Source organism: Xenopus laevis, chromosome 3S, assembly GCF_017654675.1.
Source record: "Xenopus laevis strain J_2021 chromosome 3S, Xenopus_laevis_v10.1, whole genome shotgun sequence".
NCBI classification, from domain to species: Eukaryota; Metazoa; Chordata; class Amphibia; order Anura; family Pipidae; genus Xenopus; species Xenopus laevis.
In genome coordinates, this window is record NC_054376.1 from 65,471,370 (window position 1) to 65,488,257 (window position 16,888).

The 16,888-nt window shown below is 37.2% G+C and overlaps 1 pseudogene; it reads right to left on the reverse strand.

Moving 5' to 3' along the window:
- Positions 1 to 16,888, reverse strand: part of LOC108712343 — a 198,664-nt pseudogene that overhangs the window by 171,762 nt on the left and 10,014 nt on the right.

Genomic DNA, 16,888 nt, shown 5'->3' on the forward strand with positions numbered 1-16,888 from the left:
CTTTACAAAACTGGTTAATAAATTGTCAAAACAGTAGCAGAAGGGATGTCTAAAAAGAGATCTTTCTTTCCGCCAAGAACAAAAATATGAAATATCAGCAATGAGCAGTATCAAAATGCATTCTGGTCCTTCCCACTGTGCTAATTGATAACTAATCTAATTCTTGCCATATATTTACACCTGTCTCTTCAAGCAATAAACCTTTTCCAATAATGCTACAGTAAATTTAACAAGGTAGGGGCTGATTTGTGATGAGGTGAGTACATTAAAGCCAATTATCTCCAGAAAGAAATTGAATAAGGTGGTTTCATATAATAAAAATGACAAACCGTGCTCGACTGAGAAACAGAATGTAATTTGTATTCCAAATGCATTTTTAGAGAGAAAAAGTAATCACTTTAATTAAGAACATTGGAATACAGTTCTAAGTAAATTAAGGTTTAATTAAAAAGGAAAAACATTTACAGAAAGAACTGCTGCCATCAATAAAGATAAAGAAGTATCAAGTATTAGCCAGTCACATTCAGAGAGGCGGGAAGAGGTAAAAATGTTCTTCAGAAACTCTCACAAACACAGTACTTTGCACAGTTGTTTTAGTTTCAAACAAAATGGAGTAAATGTATTAATCTTTTGTCAGCTTTGCAAAGTGATAGGCAGCACCCCGCACACATGAAGAATGTTTATAAATGTTCCTTGCAAAAGTCTGCTTACATGAGCACTCCTTATATCCCTCCAGTTGAGATGACTGTGAAGTGTCTAGGTACCATAAAAACAATATTTTCACAAAAGGAAAAAAAGTGCAAACAGAGAACTGTATAAGACAGGTCTCCTGTTTCTGTCGGGATTTAAAAATAAACACATACTAGAAGTATAATCCTGGTATACAGTCTGCAAGTAGACCATTTTCTTTATAACAGATGGCTAGAAGATGTATTGAAAAAAAATAACTTGATAACAGAAAACGCACATATTTATTATTGTTATCTTTTATTAATATTTTTCTATTCTGGTTCTCACCTATTCATATTCCAGTCTCTCATCCAAACCACTGCCTGATTGCGAATGTAAACAAATCCCTAGCAGCCAGAAACCAGCTGAAAACTGGAAAAGTGCAGAAATAACTGAAAAACTACAAAAAAATCAAAAATGAAAACAAACAAAAAAGTGTGTCAGAATATCAAAGACTATGTCATATTAAAGTTAATTTGAATAATTGTTTTGATATGTGTTGAAGAAGTGCAGTGGCAGGCCACTGTACTGCATGACTGCAAAACTGGATGCTGTTGACCTTTTAATTCCAGGATTGGTGAAGCAGATTAAGTGCATTAAAGAGGATCTCTGAGGAACTTATTTTATTTAAAGATAGTGTAGTCACAGATGTTTCATCTTGTAGCAACTCTATAAGCAGTTGCAGATACAAAAAAACAAAAAAACCCTGCAAGTATATAGAAAAGATACTATACAGTGGGTCAACCGGCAAACCTACAATAACATCAGAACCACTAAAAGTCAACTCAAGAAGTCTATACAGCAGCAGTATAACCGCGTTGGATAGAGGATTTGGTTAGTGGTCAGGGGCAATAATAGGCCTGTGGATTCCAGAAGATCATTTCTGCCCCATCTGACCCTAGCCTAACTTCCGAGGAAACCAAAGTAATAAACCCAAACTGTCATAGGAAGCAATGTCCGCACAGGAACTATTTGTAGGAAGCCTACAAAGAACAATTTGTAAATATGATGACATCACTTCACACCAATAATAAGGATAGCATTTATAGGATAGTCATGGCTCTTGTGGATATAAATATATATACTCTTACCTGAAGAATAGTCTGGATTTTTACCCATACTTCAGCCATGTCATAAAGCTTTATGCCACTATCAAGCTGGCTGGTGGGAGAGGCCACAGTCTGCTGCAGATGTCCCAGAACCACCGAATGGGCTGAGGCCACTGCATTAAACTTATCAAAGAGATAGCTCCAGAAGCAACCTGTGCAAAATGAAAGAGAGGACAGTGATAGCATTACATAAAAACAAAGTGCAACATCTTTACAGCTATGGCAACTGTGGTCTTTTCAAATGATTGAGGACAACTTGGGAATAGTTCCTTTGGTGTTACTAAATGGTCAACGTCTGTCACCTTAAAGTGTAAGGGAAGAAAAAGGCAAGACAGAATAAATAATAGTGAAGTAATTATTTTTATCTCTAGCTCTGTAACTAACTGCATCCACTAGCAACTCAGTAGGATTTGCTACTCAATAAGAGTGAGAATTTCTCTGCACTAATCCGGTCCTGTGCTACTCTGGGAAAAATATGACAGTTGTATTTACAATAGATTGCCCCACAGTTTAACTGCTTGCGCTTTTAACAAAAATATTTGCAATGGAACAAAAAACCCAGTTCTACTGATAAAAAAGTAGTTTTCATACATGACCATTAAAGAGATTCAAACATGTTTAGATAATTAACCCTAGAATATTAAAGCAGATATGGGACAGTATACACAACTTTCAACATTACATTAGCTAAATGAATATGGCTTGTGCTGAACATACCTTTGCCTTTTTGGTAATAAAGAAATGTCTATGGTTTCCCTTATAATTAGCACTAAACAAAAATATTAAGCCAGTTTAGTCACTTTAGTACTTTGTCTCACAAATAGTTTGTATATTGGTACAAAGAGAGCAGTGGACACACACATATTCTAGAGTGTAAATAATATATTTAAAAAACGGCCAAATCATAGTGTCCCAAGACATTTTAAAAAAATCACATTGTGCAGTCCCAAGGAAACTAAGTTATGTGGTACAGGAGCTATACAAAATGAACACATTGGGGGTTATTTACTAAGCTCTGAATACCCGAAATTCCCTGAAATCAGAAAAATTCGTGATTTTTTTTAAAATCAGACTTTTAAAAAAATCACGAATTTTTCGGAATTTATTAAACCCTGAGGGCTAAAAAGCCCGAATATAAAAACACGGCATCTCAAACCTGTCGAGGTTGCATAAAAGTCAATGGGAACAGTCCCATTGATTTTTGGTTGTGTCGGCGGTTTCGGGCAATTTCACAATGTTTTCGGAGCTTTCAGGTGAAAACTCAGAAAAATTCGGAGATTTTGGGGAAAATCCACGAAAAGATTGTGAAAATCTGAGCTTTTCCCGCAAAGCAAATTTTCGGGAAAATGTAATAACAAATAAGCGTTAAAAACCGGAGCAGGTTAGATTGGCGTTTGTAGCAGCTGATATTGAGATAAATTCGGATCTTGATAAATAACCCCCATTAAGTCCAGAAGGCCTCAACACTGACCTTGATCTAGCTGAACAGACACTACTATAATTTTACATTGTATTTTAAAAGTGTTTTTGATATGAATTTTTATATAAACAATAAAATGTTGTCAATAGATGTGTCATTATGCAACAAAATGTTTCAAAACAATATAGGTTAGAAGCAGTAATGTCAATTTGGTTTGTATCCCTATTATTATTTACAGAAATGTGATTGTAATCTTAATGTTTACACAAACAATTTTTTTCCTGTGTTACAACTGCTTTCTACTAACTACACAGTGTCTAAATGTTGATACATATATCCATTACAAAGCCCCTAAACAAAGAGGAGTGTTCTTTACATAAAACTACAGGGGTCCCACAGAGCATCATTGGAGTTGTAGTATAATGGACTAAGTAGAGAACGGTAGGCGGAGACTTATACTGCAAGAAGATTTTAAATTGGGTACTAACGAGGGAGCCACACCCTCCCTGAGGAAGTGGACCACAGATTCTGTGAAACGTGTCGGAAAAGACAGTGAGGCACCAATTACTACTCCCTGAACACCACCATGTCTCCAAAGAGCACATCCTTCTGAGAAGTCAGGACCTTTAAATTGGAATGTGATGTGCTTTTGATGCTGAACTGTTGTAACTCTTAAATACATTTCTTTATACTTAAAGAGTAGTTCCTGTGTAGTTACAGTAAAAATAACTACTATTACTTAAAGTAATATAAACATCAGAAGACAAGAAACGAAAAGTTTATGTTACACATCACTTTAAAGTGAACAAAGCATTTGAAATTTTCAACACCAAACGAGGTTAAAATTATAACCCGTTGCTGTCAATTACAATTCACTTGGATTTTCATCCATAACATGATGTACAACTTCTGAGTAGCTTGCTCCCTCCTTCGGCAAAGCTTCATCACACAAATCCTCTCCCCCCCACCTTTGCTGTAATCTGAGCCCAAAGCTATAAGTGAGCAGGGAAGAAACTCAGGCTGGAAGTGATGTTACACCAAGCTAATACTGTAGCTACTATCCTAAACAAACAGAGAGCTTCTTTTACTCAGGTATGGTAAAACATTTTACAGAATAAATATAGCATTCTAGCTTGCACTATTGCAGCTAATTTATTGGTAATGAAATGCCTTTGTAGCTTTCCTTCTCCTTTAAGAGCAACCATTGCAAATTGCTATGCAAACATTGTTTTAGTAATACAATTAATCCAAGACACTCCAAAATTGTAATGAGGGACGTTACATACAGTATATTATTCTGTGAGATTACAGTATATTTTGGGGAGCTACCATTCCTTGCCACAGCAGCTGTTAATATAGTTATAGTATAACTATTTAGAAGGCAGCAGAGAGGTTAAACTAATGCTATTTAAATAATAGGACAGAATATTGCACATAGCATTGAATGTGGAAATACAATGCAAATACAACGTGCTGCATACCATACATATTATTATGAAATGTACTTATTAAAATATTAGAGAAATCTGAAACCTTGCTTTTGTTCTGTGAAAAAATTAAAGACCTTTTGGAATTTTACAAACATATATCTCACTACTAAAGAACATCACCTTGTGATCATTTTGAGATTGGCACATCTCAGAATGGAAAAATACATTTGTAATTCGGCCTGCGCACTCAGCAAGCCTATTCTATCATTTATTAGACTTGCAGTACTTGAAGCAAGGAACATAACGGCTACATCAGCATTCTCTGTGCTCACCAAATGACTGATTTCCCAAAGAAAATAAAGGAGATTCTACAGCTCCTGAATCTGCTGACTTGTAACCTGACGTGATCGCACTAATCCTGACGGTAATGCGCAAAATCACAGTTTAAAAGAAAGAAAAAGTTTTGTGCTAGTGTTATAAATAGCAAATGGTTAGATAAACATTAAAAAAAGCATGTGTTCAAAAAAAAGCAAAATGCTCAAGTAGTAAGGGTTGAAGTATTACACAAAAACAAGCTATAGAACTAGATATGTAATTGTTAGCAAGGGCATTACAAAATAACTATTATTAATTCATTCTGTAAACTGTTGTTTAAAGGACAATCACTGGGGGGGTTTAAGTGATTATATTCACTTACCTGTTACCCCAGGCCAATGCTTCTATCAGCAGAAAACTGCCCCTGCACTGGGTTCTTCCAGTGAGCACCACAGAGCGACCCTCTTCCTGGTTCTTCCTGCCAAACAAAAAAGCCAGGGCAGTTTTCTGCTAACAGGAGCACCGGCCTGGGGTATGAGGCTATTTTTGGCACCCCCAAGTGATTGTGACTTTCTTCTCCTCCTTCTCTGTACATAGACTGCTAATTTAATCCAAGGTACCCTTTATCAAGCCTTTTTTCAATATATAAGCAGATCTTAATGTGTATGGCCAGTTTTAGTTCCAAATGGAAAAATAAAACACTGCCTTCCCAATACCCAAATTGAATTCTCATATATTCAGACAGGGCATGACATAAGAGTAAAAACTGATTAACTTGTTTTCTTAATCAGTTAACTCATAATGTTGCAAATATTACCTTACCTGCTCCTCATTTTATCTTTATTTAACTGCCCTACCAGGCTAGTTGATTTAATGTAACGATGACGGTGCAGCTCATCACTAAATGCATATTCAGCTTTTTACTATGAAGCTCCAGTCACAGATCACTAAGCCCCTCCACCTGAAGTAAGGGTTCTTCCAATGATTCAGCAGCAGATACCTATTAAAAAAGAATAAAAACAAATGCATTTTGTGTCAGCACTTGCAAAATTATCATATTATACTATTCTGAAGTACCGTAAAATGCTCTCACAGCTCAAAAATTACAAAAACTAATTACATTATTTTTAATCATCAACAAAATGACATTTACTGCACTATATCTCCCACCTTCTCTTGCATACAAAAATATAGTTCCAGAATATAAAATCTAGGAAACATCTGAGTAAACTGATACCACATATTCACAAATGCAAAAAGTGCATAACATTTTTCGTACGATGTTATCTGTGTGACTGTGGCCAGCTTAAAAGGTTGTTAAAACAAATAAAATGTTAGTACTCTAATGACAGTTCATTGCTCTTCATTATAGACTTGCTGCTGACTGAACAGAGATCATATAGCGAGTGTCTTGAAAGCAAGCTTAAGATGTTCACTTATGATAACCTCATGCTACACCAAATTGCATTAAATATCTTTCTACAATCTGCCAGGATCAGCAGGCTTGGCATTAAAAGTGTGGGGAAAATGGCCTTATCTTGCACTACCAAGCCTTATTAATCTTCTACCATTACTGAAACAGCAGAAGGCCTGTTTAACTCTTTTACAGTAACATTCTTAGGTGGTAAAATGTCTATATCCAGGATGATGACCTCCTACTAGTTCCATTAAAACAACAATGTATGCTTAATTCTAATTAATTTCCATTCACTCAGTTGGATCATTCCTTAGATAACCTAACAGTTAGGTCTCAAGTTATATTGTGCATGTCGGTGAATGGAAATAAATGGGGAAAAAAGATGGGTGGTAATCTAAATGTGTAAATGCAAATTAAATTGTCTTGTACAAACAAAAAGGTCAGTTTTAAATGTATATGAATTAAAGTAATAATACAAACTCTTCTGCTATCTGTGTTTAAATAACAGGTATTCACTTCCTATATATCAATGTTGGTATGTTCTGTTTATTTCCGATACAAATAAATTAAAGCCATACACCTAGAAAGCTGAATAATTAACAAAGGGCTATTATTATACTGGAAAGAGTAACTAAAATACAATAAACATACTTTTACAGTTAAAATAGAAGCTCTATGAATTTTAACTAAGCTCATAAAGCATATGGAATATATGAATTATGAAGAAGGCTTGACTACAGATTGTCTACACATGGCTGGAAAATATGGGCTTATGTTTAGATCAGGCATGTCCAAAGTGCAGCCCGGGGGCCAATTGCGGCCCTTTTTCAAATTTACACCGACCCTCAGCCTCCATCATGAAATTAATAATAATGAGGCCCCCCAGCACAGTGCGATCAGGAATCCCATAGCAGTAATATTAAGGCACATTAGTGAAATGATCTGCCACTTGGTCTATACTGCTGCCTGTGTGCTGAAGGTGTTAGTAATAGACACGTACTGGCACGTAGAGACTCGCCGCTCTCGCATACTTCATTAGGGCTAAAGGTGTCAATAGACGTACTGATGTGCCAGTACAGTAAACTAAAGAAGTATGGTGTCACTATGTGCCAGTATGTGTCTATTGCTAACAACTTCAGCACACAGGCAGCAGTATAGACCAAGTGGCAGATCATTTCACTAATTACTGCTACGATTACTTGATTCCTGTAATTTAATGTTAATGGTTCAAACAATGTCGGGCTGAATGGTCGGCCCCCACACATTTTCACCTCACCAAATATGGCCCTCATTGCAAAAAGTTTGGGAACCCCTGGTTTAGATTAACCAAATATGCTATTGCCCCATTTATAAACTTTATTATATTCCCTTTCAGTACTGCCCTGAAGAAGGTCTTTCGTGGGTTCCAAAGACAGCATGTTAAAGGATGCTCTTGCATTGCAAGTAATAGCTGTCTGCCCATGTAGCTAGGATTAATTGCTGTGTCCTGTAAGTGAGGACCATACTGTGAAACATGGAGTGTGTATTCTACACCATAAAGAATTAACTGGCTTACACCCACAGCTGCTGACCTCCTGTGAGTAAATGCCCCCCCCAGTGCATCAATGAAAATTAAAATTTTCAAGAAGCATCCCTGATAAAAGACTGCAATAAAATGTGTGCAACATTACAATTAGGGCCTTAAATGGATACTGTCCCTGTTTATTCAAAATGAATCCATTAATAATGCTGCTCCAGCAGAATTCTGCACTGAAATCCATTTCTCAAAAGAGCAAACAGATTTTTTTATATTTAATTTTGAAATCTGACATGGGGCTAGACATTTTGTCAATTTCCCAGCTGCCCCAAGTCATGTGACTTGTGCTCTGATAAACTTCAATCACTCTTTACTGCAAGTTGGAGTGATATCACCCCCTCCCTCCCCCCCCCAGCAGCCAAACAAAATAACAATGGGAAGGTAACCAGATAACAGCTCCCTAACACAAGATAACAGCTGCCTGGTAGATCTAAGAACAGCACTCAATAGTAAAAACCCATGTCCCACTAAGACACATTCAGTTACATTAAGGAAAAACAGCAGCCTGGCAGAAAGCATTTCTCTCCTAAAGTGCAGGCACAAGTCACATGACCAGGGGCAGCTGGGAAATTGACAAAATGTCTAGCCCCATGTCAGATTTCAAAATTGAATATAAAAAAATCTGTTTGCTCTTTTGAGAAATGGATTTCAGTGCAGTATTCTGCTGGAGTAGCACTGCTAACTGATTCATTTTGAAATCACCTGTTGATCAGATATTCGCCTGGTTTTATTACCCAGGAGCCAGAGTTAGCATATGCTAGTGCTGAATGGCTTGCAGAACAGCAATGCAATGTCAGCTCTGCATGATGACAATACAAGAACGGAGAGGCTTAATTAGCAGCACGATTAAATAGTGGGTACCTTTCTACAAATATGTAACTTTTGGATTATAAAAGACAATAGCCCTACAATACTAAACTGTACAAGCAAATACAATTATATAAAATAAATAAAATTAGATTTCGAAAGCCTTGAGGCCCCATTATTTTACATGTAACTCCTCAGTGACTTCCAATGATATAAAATTACAGTGCTGGTGTAGAAGCATCAATACACATAAACATACACTATTTACTCTTGGTGATTACACAACACTTGCTTTGTTTTGCTTGTGTCTGCAATCAATGTCCACGCATAAAACTAAAGGTCTGCGATAATTCCCCCGAATTCAGCAGGTAAATCCAACTCCATAAAGCTTTCATGTTTATCTCATCCTACTGGGAGAAAGTTGCCATTCTTCTTTTAATAATTCTAGCCAGCATTAATCAGTCATTGTACATTAGAAGCAGCAGCTGGAGTGTTCTGAGTGATAATGAAACCTACAACAAGCCATCTTCAGCTGTCTTTCCTAGACAATAAGGGAATTAAAATTTCAATTTAAATGCAGAGGTCTAAAACACGCTTCAGTGGCAAAATTACCTCAATTAATGTGAGCAGAATATAAAGAGGAATAACTGCAGTAAAGGTGGTGCAGAAAGTTCAGAGTAGTATCAGTTAATGGACCGGGGCCCTAAAAAGATATTTATATAAATATATAAAGGTAAGGAATCCCTTGAAACTTAAAGGAACCGTAACATCAAAAAGTTAAAGTGCTTTTTAAAGTAATACAAATATAATGCAGTGTTGCTCTGCACTGGTAAATCTGCTGTGCTTGCTTCAGAAACACTACTATTGTTTATATAAATAAGCTGCTGTATAGCAATGGGGGCAGCCATTCAAAGGAGAAAATGCTCAAGTTACACAGCAGATAGCAGAAGCTCTTTTTAACATAATGGTGTTATCTGTTATCCACTATTTAACCTGTGCCATATAGCCTTTTTCAATTTCCACCATTGCTACATAGCAGCTTTTTAATATCCTCAAAGATAGCTACCAGCATAGGGCTTATGGTGTTTTTGAGGCAGTAAAATATTCTATTATATCATATTCTAAGGCGTAAACATGTGGTTGTGTGGTTCCATTTCCTTTATTAAAATTAAAAGAGAATGAAAGGCTCCCAGCCACCCCACATTCCCTGCAACAGTTGCACAGTGTGTGTTGGCAGTCACCATCTTGCTCTGCTGAAGGTCCTTTCTGTTGAAGTTTGCCACCGAAGCATGGGCAATTAAAGCCTATCCAGACCTGGCTTCAACTGTGCATGCACCCTGCTGCTGATCTAACATTAAAAGACCTGAGGTGCCATGCATTTTTTGAGAAGGTACACTAAGAAAAAACATTTTGAAACTAACCGGTAGTGTGGAGCAGGAGGCTGTGTAAATTAAACAGTTACAAAGAAATGAAAAAAAAGGAACTTTGTGTTGTTTCTCCAAAAATACACTAAACCATTACATTCCTTTTTTTTGGCTCTTGAAATAAAATAATTTAGTATGCAACCGAGAAAATCCCTATAATCACTTCAACCCTTTAAAGCACATGAGAAATCTGTATGGTGCACTGGAATGTCACTAATCCAATAAAACAGAGCTGAATATTGCTGTTCTGTGAAATGAACAGAAAGACTTAATTAAAGTTTAGACACTGTGCTTACCCAAACCTATCATATATTGATCACGCTTTCCTTTAAAAATACATTTAATTAAAAAATATTGCTAAGCTGTTCTATACATCTACAGAGATTTACCAAATACTCCAGATAATACAACACAATCGAGCAACAAGATTGCCTCTACATTTGTGGGGTTATTTATCAAAATCCAAATTTTTCTGATACTTTTATTTAAAAAAAGTCAGAGCATCCACAATTTAACCTTATTTATTATTAAAAAAAAGTACAATTTAATCGGATTGGGGAAAAACTCGATAAAATCAAGCTAAAATCCGAATTGTATGATTTTTTTTTTAGGATTTTTTTTCCAAATCACTCGCTTTTTTTCAGGCTTTTTCCCAAAAATTTCCATGTATTCAGATTGTTTCCTGAAATATTTGGATTGGCAGCCCACCATCAACCTACTAATAATTATACAAAACTCTGTTTCATATGGTCATAAGTACATGTATGGCAGACTTTCATATCTGCTGCTTTTAGTTAGAAATATTAGAAGTTGGTTATAAAAATCCAAATGACTCATACGGTCTGCTCAAGTCTTGAATTCAAGCTTAATACATACTGTACAGTAACACCAAGGATGTGTGCATGGTTGAGTTTGGTGATAAAGTAGAAACTGGAGCCATTTTAGGAGTTTATTTAAATGACTATTTCATCGCGATACATTTCTTAAGTTAATCATTCAAGTTGGTCTTGCTTTATATATAGTCTTTATATATAGTCAACACACCTCTGCACAATATCAGCTATTTTTAATACAAGGTGTATCACTCTGTGATGAAATATAAACATGTCTATTGTATATAATATGAAATATGCTATTGTACAAATATAATTACCGTATATACTCGAGTATAAGCCGACCCGAGTATAAGCCGAGGTACCTAATTTTACCTACGAAAACTGGGAAAACTTATTGACTCTAGTATAAGCCTAGACACAACTACAGCCCTGTCTCCCAGCAGCGCACATTCTGCCAAATCGACCCCCCCAGCGATCAACCGGACTTCTTTGCAAAGTTGATGGTGACAGAGAATTGCCAAACGGATTACTGTGTGCATTGTCCCACTATCCCACTACCATGTGCAGAGGGTGCTGTGTGATATTGCCATCACTGTTAATCTTTTGTATAACCAACAGAGGGCGCTGTGTGATATTGCCACCACTGTTAATCCTTCATATAACCAACAGAGGGCGCTGTGTGATATTGCAGTCACTGTTATTCTTTCATATAACAACAGAGGGTTCTGTGTGATATTGCAGTCACTGTTATTCTTTCATATAACAACAGAGGGTGCTGTGTGATATTGCCATCACTGTTAATCCTTCATATAACCAACAGAGGGCGCTGTGTGATATTGCAGTCACTGTTATTCTTTCATATAACCAACAGATGGTGCTGTGTGATATTGCAGTCACTGTTATTCTTTCATATAACCAACAGATGGCACTCTGTGATTTTGCAGTCACTGTTATTCTTTTATATAACCAACAGAGGGCGCACTGTTATTCTTTCATATAACCAACAGAGGGTGCTGTGTGATATTGCAGTCCCTGTCATTCTTTCATATAACCAACAGATGGCGCTGTGTGATATTGCAGTCACTGTTATTCTTTCATATAACCTACAGAGGGCGCACTGTTATTCTTTCATATAACCAACAGAGGGCATTGTGGGATATTGCAGTCTCTCCCCAAGTGAACTGTTGGTATAGGAATGATTAAAAGTGACTGCAATCTCAGCTACTCCGGTTGGGTACCGCTGACCTGAGTATAAGCCGAGGTAGACTTTTTCAGCACATTTTGGATGCTGAAAAACTCGGCTTATACTCTATACGGTATAGCAATATTGGGTAGAATATTTACCTGCATGTTGGTGGCTCTGAGGTAATATTTGCTAGCCATACACTGTTCAAGTTTCTGTGGCACTTGCTTGATGTTCTCAATTTCATCCAAGAGGTTCAAGACATGCTTGTGTTCAATGCCCTCAATCCACAACTTTCTTAATTCCTCTCACTTGCAATGAAGTAGCATCTTACAGGACAAGAGGTTTTCTTTCACCTAGGGATATATGATTGTTAAGAAGTATTTGAAAAAAAATAATGTCATGTTGTGGGCAGGAGGGTGTGTGATGAAAGAAGAAGGAAGTCAATCTCGAAGTGGTGGTCGCTGGAAGAACCCCCAGACCGGTGCAGTTTTCTTCTGATAGACACAGCGGCCCGGGGTGTGAGGTAAGAATATATAATCACTTGGGGTGCCTTACTTTTAAGATGCCAACACTATATAAATATAGGATAATAATTTGTATATAAAATCTCAAAAACTTTCAGTATGTTCACAAAATAAATAATGTTCAATAAAATGAAAGTCAGTTTACCTGCTTGATCTTATTGCATGAATTGGTAATGCGTTCAGTTATGCTCTGGTAAGTACAAATAGCAGTAGTCCATTCAGTGAAGTGCTGCTCAATTTTTTCATTCAAGTCACGGTCACACTTTTCATAAGCCTCCTCCAGACATCCTTTCTCAGTCTCCCTGTCCTCCACATCATCACTGGTTGAAAGTGTTCTGGAACAAACCCAAATGATCAGCAAACAAGTAAGTACACAGTACAAGATACTGTAGATCCTACTCCTCGTCCAAGGCAGAGCTGTAATGAAATATTTCAAAAACTTTCCTTGCAATGGAGCACAGGTGGCTTTGCCAGCAAGTAAACACAGGCCTAACTAGATAGGCACTCGTGACAAAGTCCAATTAAATCATTACTGTCTACAACAAACAAAAATTAATGTTTTTTGGCAGTTTATAGATGGAACGGAAATGAGAATTGCCGTGTTTAACAAAATGAGTATTGCAACGTTCCCTAATCTATGATAATCGATGATAATTGCACATTCAGATGAATACATATTTTCGCTTTTTTAAAATGCAACAAAGATGCCAAGCAAGCATTCTTTAAAATTCCTATTTATGATAAACTCTCAGAAACCAATTCATAAGCAGCCAGTTTCTAGTCATTTACTGAGACATACAGTATTTCATCTGCATTTATTTCTCTGAACTAAAGTATAGTTTTGCTCTAAATGCAATATAGAAGTAAATTATATAAATAGCAGCTAAACCACTATTATGCAAACATATATTATGCTTCTTCTCACAGGAAAAGCCAAAGTTGTAATACATATGGTTATGTAGATTTTGGCTGGATTTCAGTTTTATGAATTCTACATAGTAAACTTTATATACAACAATTTGCCAGCTGGCCTAAAAGTGCCACCTTGCTGATACTGCAAATTGTATTGTTTTGTGTTTCTCATTTTTTTCAATGCTGCTCCTTAAGAGTCACTTACAAATTCCCCTCTCACAAGTGGTAGAGCAGTAAGGGTGAAGAACAGGGTCAGACTGGGCCAGTGGGACATCAGGAAAATAATGGTGGGCCAAGCCAACCCAGACCCACTCCCCAGTGTCCCTGCCAAAAACTGTGGTTGCTCGTACTCCCCGACCTCCTCCCGATAGCTGGCCGAAGGACAGAAGTGAAAAGGGACGCTCGGCGGGGGATGGTCGCAGTCTCTGGGTGAGCTCAAGACTGTGGTGGGGAACGGGGTATGGGGGTCAGTGAGATGGCAGCCCCAGTGGGCCCTGGACCCCCCACTCTGACCCTGGTGCAGAGTCACATCACTTAGTGCTAATTTACTCAGCACCTGTGTCTAGGGCATAGAAAGAAAGAAAGTAAAAACAGAGATCTGCAAGCCTGAGCCTGGAAAGAAATATACTGTATGTGGACCAACACGTGAAAAGATGTACTCTGTTTATAAGCTGGCTTTAAATGAGAACTCAACCCCTCCTAATAAAAACCACTACCCCCCTCCCTGCTCTCCCCCCACATAGACAGCACCTATAAATGCTCCTAATCCTTTACTCACCTAGAAGCGCAGAGTAAGAGCAGCAGAGCTCATGGGCGCCATCTTCTGGCTCTTCGGATTTCTTCGGGTCCTCTCCCTTCAGCAATTTCTGTCACTTTTGTCACATACGCAGTTGCTATGAACAGGAAGATGATTCCAACTGCGCATGTGCCAGTACAGCGATCTCTTCCCAAAGAAATCCGAAGAGCTCTGTTGCACTTACTCTGCACCTATAGACGAGTAAAGGATTAGGGGCACTTATTGGTGTTATCAGCTATGTGGGGGTGAGCAGGGAGGGGGGACTATGTAGGGTACTGGGTAGGGGTTTTTATTAGAGTTCTTCTTTAAATTCTATTTAATCTTTTATGGGCCTAGGTAATCATTCATAGATTCGGTTTGGGGTTCTGCCAGGATTCGGCCTTTTTCAGCAGGATTCGGATTCGGCCGAATCCTTCTGCCCCGCCGAACCGAATCCTAATTTGCATATGCAAATTAGGGTTGGAGACGGAAATCACATGACTTTTTGTCACAAAACAGGGAAGTAAAAAATGTTTTTCCCTTCCTGCCCCTAATTTGCAAATGCAAATTAGGATTCGGGTTCGGTATTCGGCCGAATCCTTCATGAAGGATGCGGGGGTTCGGCCGAATACAAAATAGTGGATTCGGTGCATCCCTACCTTTTATATCTACTTTCTTGTGTGTGTTTGTTTGCATGGCTGCAAGGCCTCTCTGTCAGTCACATGCACAACCTAAACCAACAAATGATTTATGTAGGACCGTATGAAGTGCAGACTAATCGGAATAGACTATTTACAGGCAGAACCATGGCAAAATATATATCTGATTAGTAATTTAAAACGTTTTATGTCACGAATAATAACATTCACAGAGGACAAATAGCAATTTTTGGGAAAATCAGGACAACATTTTTCTGTAAAATCCAGGAAAACATAACCTTAAATCAGAGAAACACAACAATTAAATGCATTATAAATTGGTGGGAACACAAATATAAAATGTAAAATGCAGGAAAACTTAAAATTGAGGTTTCCCTGTAATTAATTTCAGAGTTATTCTGATTGGAGTAAGCAATAATAATGAGTTTACAATTCTGTTTCCTTTTCCAGAAGAGAAAAAAAAAATAGGAAATACCAACAATTTAAGCACAACATTAGGGACATTTCTTGTACAAATATTTGAGTTCCAAAAGAATCAGAGGCACTTCCTGTATACACTTTATTCTACACCAATATAGAACAGACGAAAGAACCAACAGTTTAATAATCTGCATCTAGAAAAAATATAAATATATTTTTTTAACATTTATAGATATGTTTCAGAAACAGCAAATATAATTTACTGTATGTTGCTGCTTATAAAATGACATTGTAACCAAGAATCTCATCTTTGACCATTCTTTTTACAGAACAACGATAATCTGCCTATTCGTTGTACTTCTGCTACAGTAACTGTTTGGAGGATATTCATTAGCTTTCTCTTAGATGTCAGCTACAGTTAAGAGCGCAAAGTAAAAACTGTGCTCTTATCTACAGTAAGAAATGACTCACTAAACAGCTTGTTAAAATGACTTGCAAAGGTTACTATAGCAAGTTGTGTTTTCATTGATTTGCATTTCCCTAATGAATATCTAATCTTGGCAAACAAATGAAGTAGTAGGTGCTGTGCTATGTTTGTTAGAAGGATATTTGCCACTAGAAATAATGATTCAAGAATAAACCACTATTTAAAACTAATTAAAATGGATACAAACATCTTTAAATTCCCTTTTTAAATATATTCAATAGTGCTACACTTTTTATTGTTGTTACTGAATATATCCTGTTTTGGCACATGGGATGATTTAGGCACTTTGGACCCATCTGTGGCCTACTAAAATAACTGTGGGCAAAGTACCCCACATCCCCCTCTACTGCCCCTTATGAGAATCTTCTAAAAGTTCTTGTTCAGAGTTTAACATTCAGTTCTCACATGAAAATGTGCAGGTTCTCATGTGAAAATTGCTATTTGAGTGGAAGGTTTTGCACACAGACTGAAAATTTGCATTTATCATTTTACTGCATTAAACATATAAAGGAGATCTGCATACTGACTGTTAAGTGATACAGAGCTAGGGTATATAGCTTACTTTTACAATGGTTACTGCTGAAAACATGCTGCAGAATTTTCTCAAGACTAATTACAGAGCATGTAGCAGGAATCCTACAGATAAGCCAGAAAGACTGCCATAGAAAGAGAAACATTACAAGCACGGAACTGCTCATTTACCAATAGATATCCACAAGCAGTGGCAGGTCAAGGGCACATATTACCGAGAGATGCTAGGCAGAGAAAAAGGAACCCAACATAAAAGCTAACTAGCAAGGACAAAAGATACAGTTTCAATATGTGGTCAGATGGAGACCATAATCAACTATCTCCATTCACC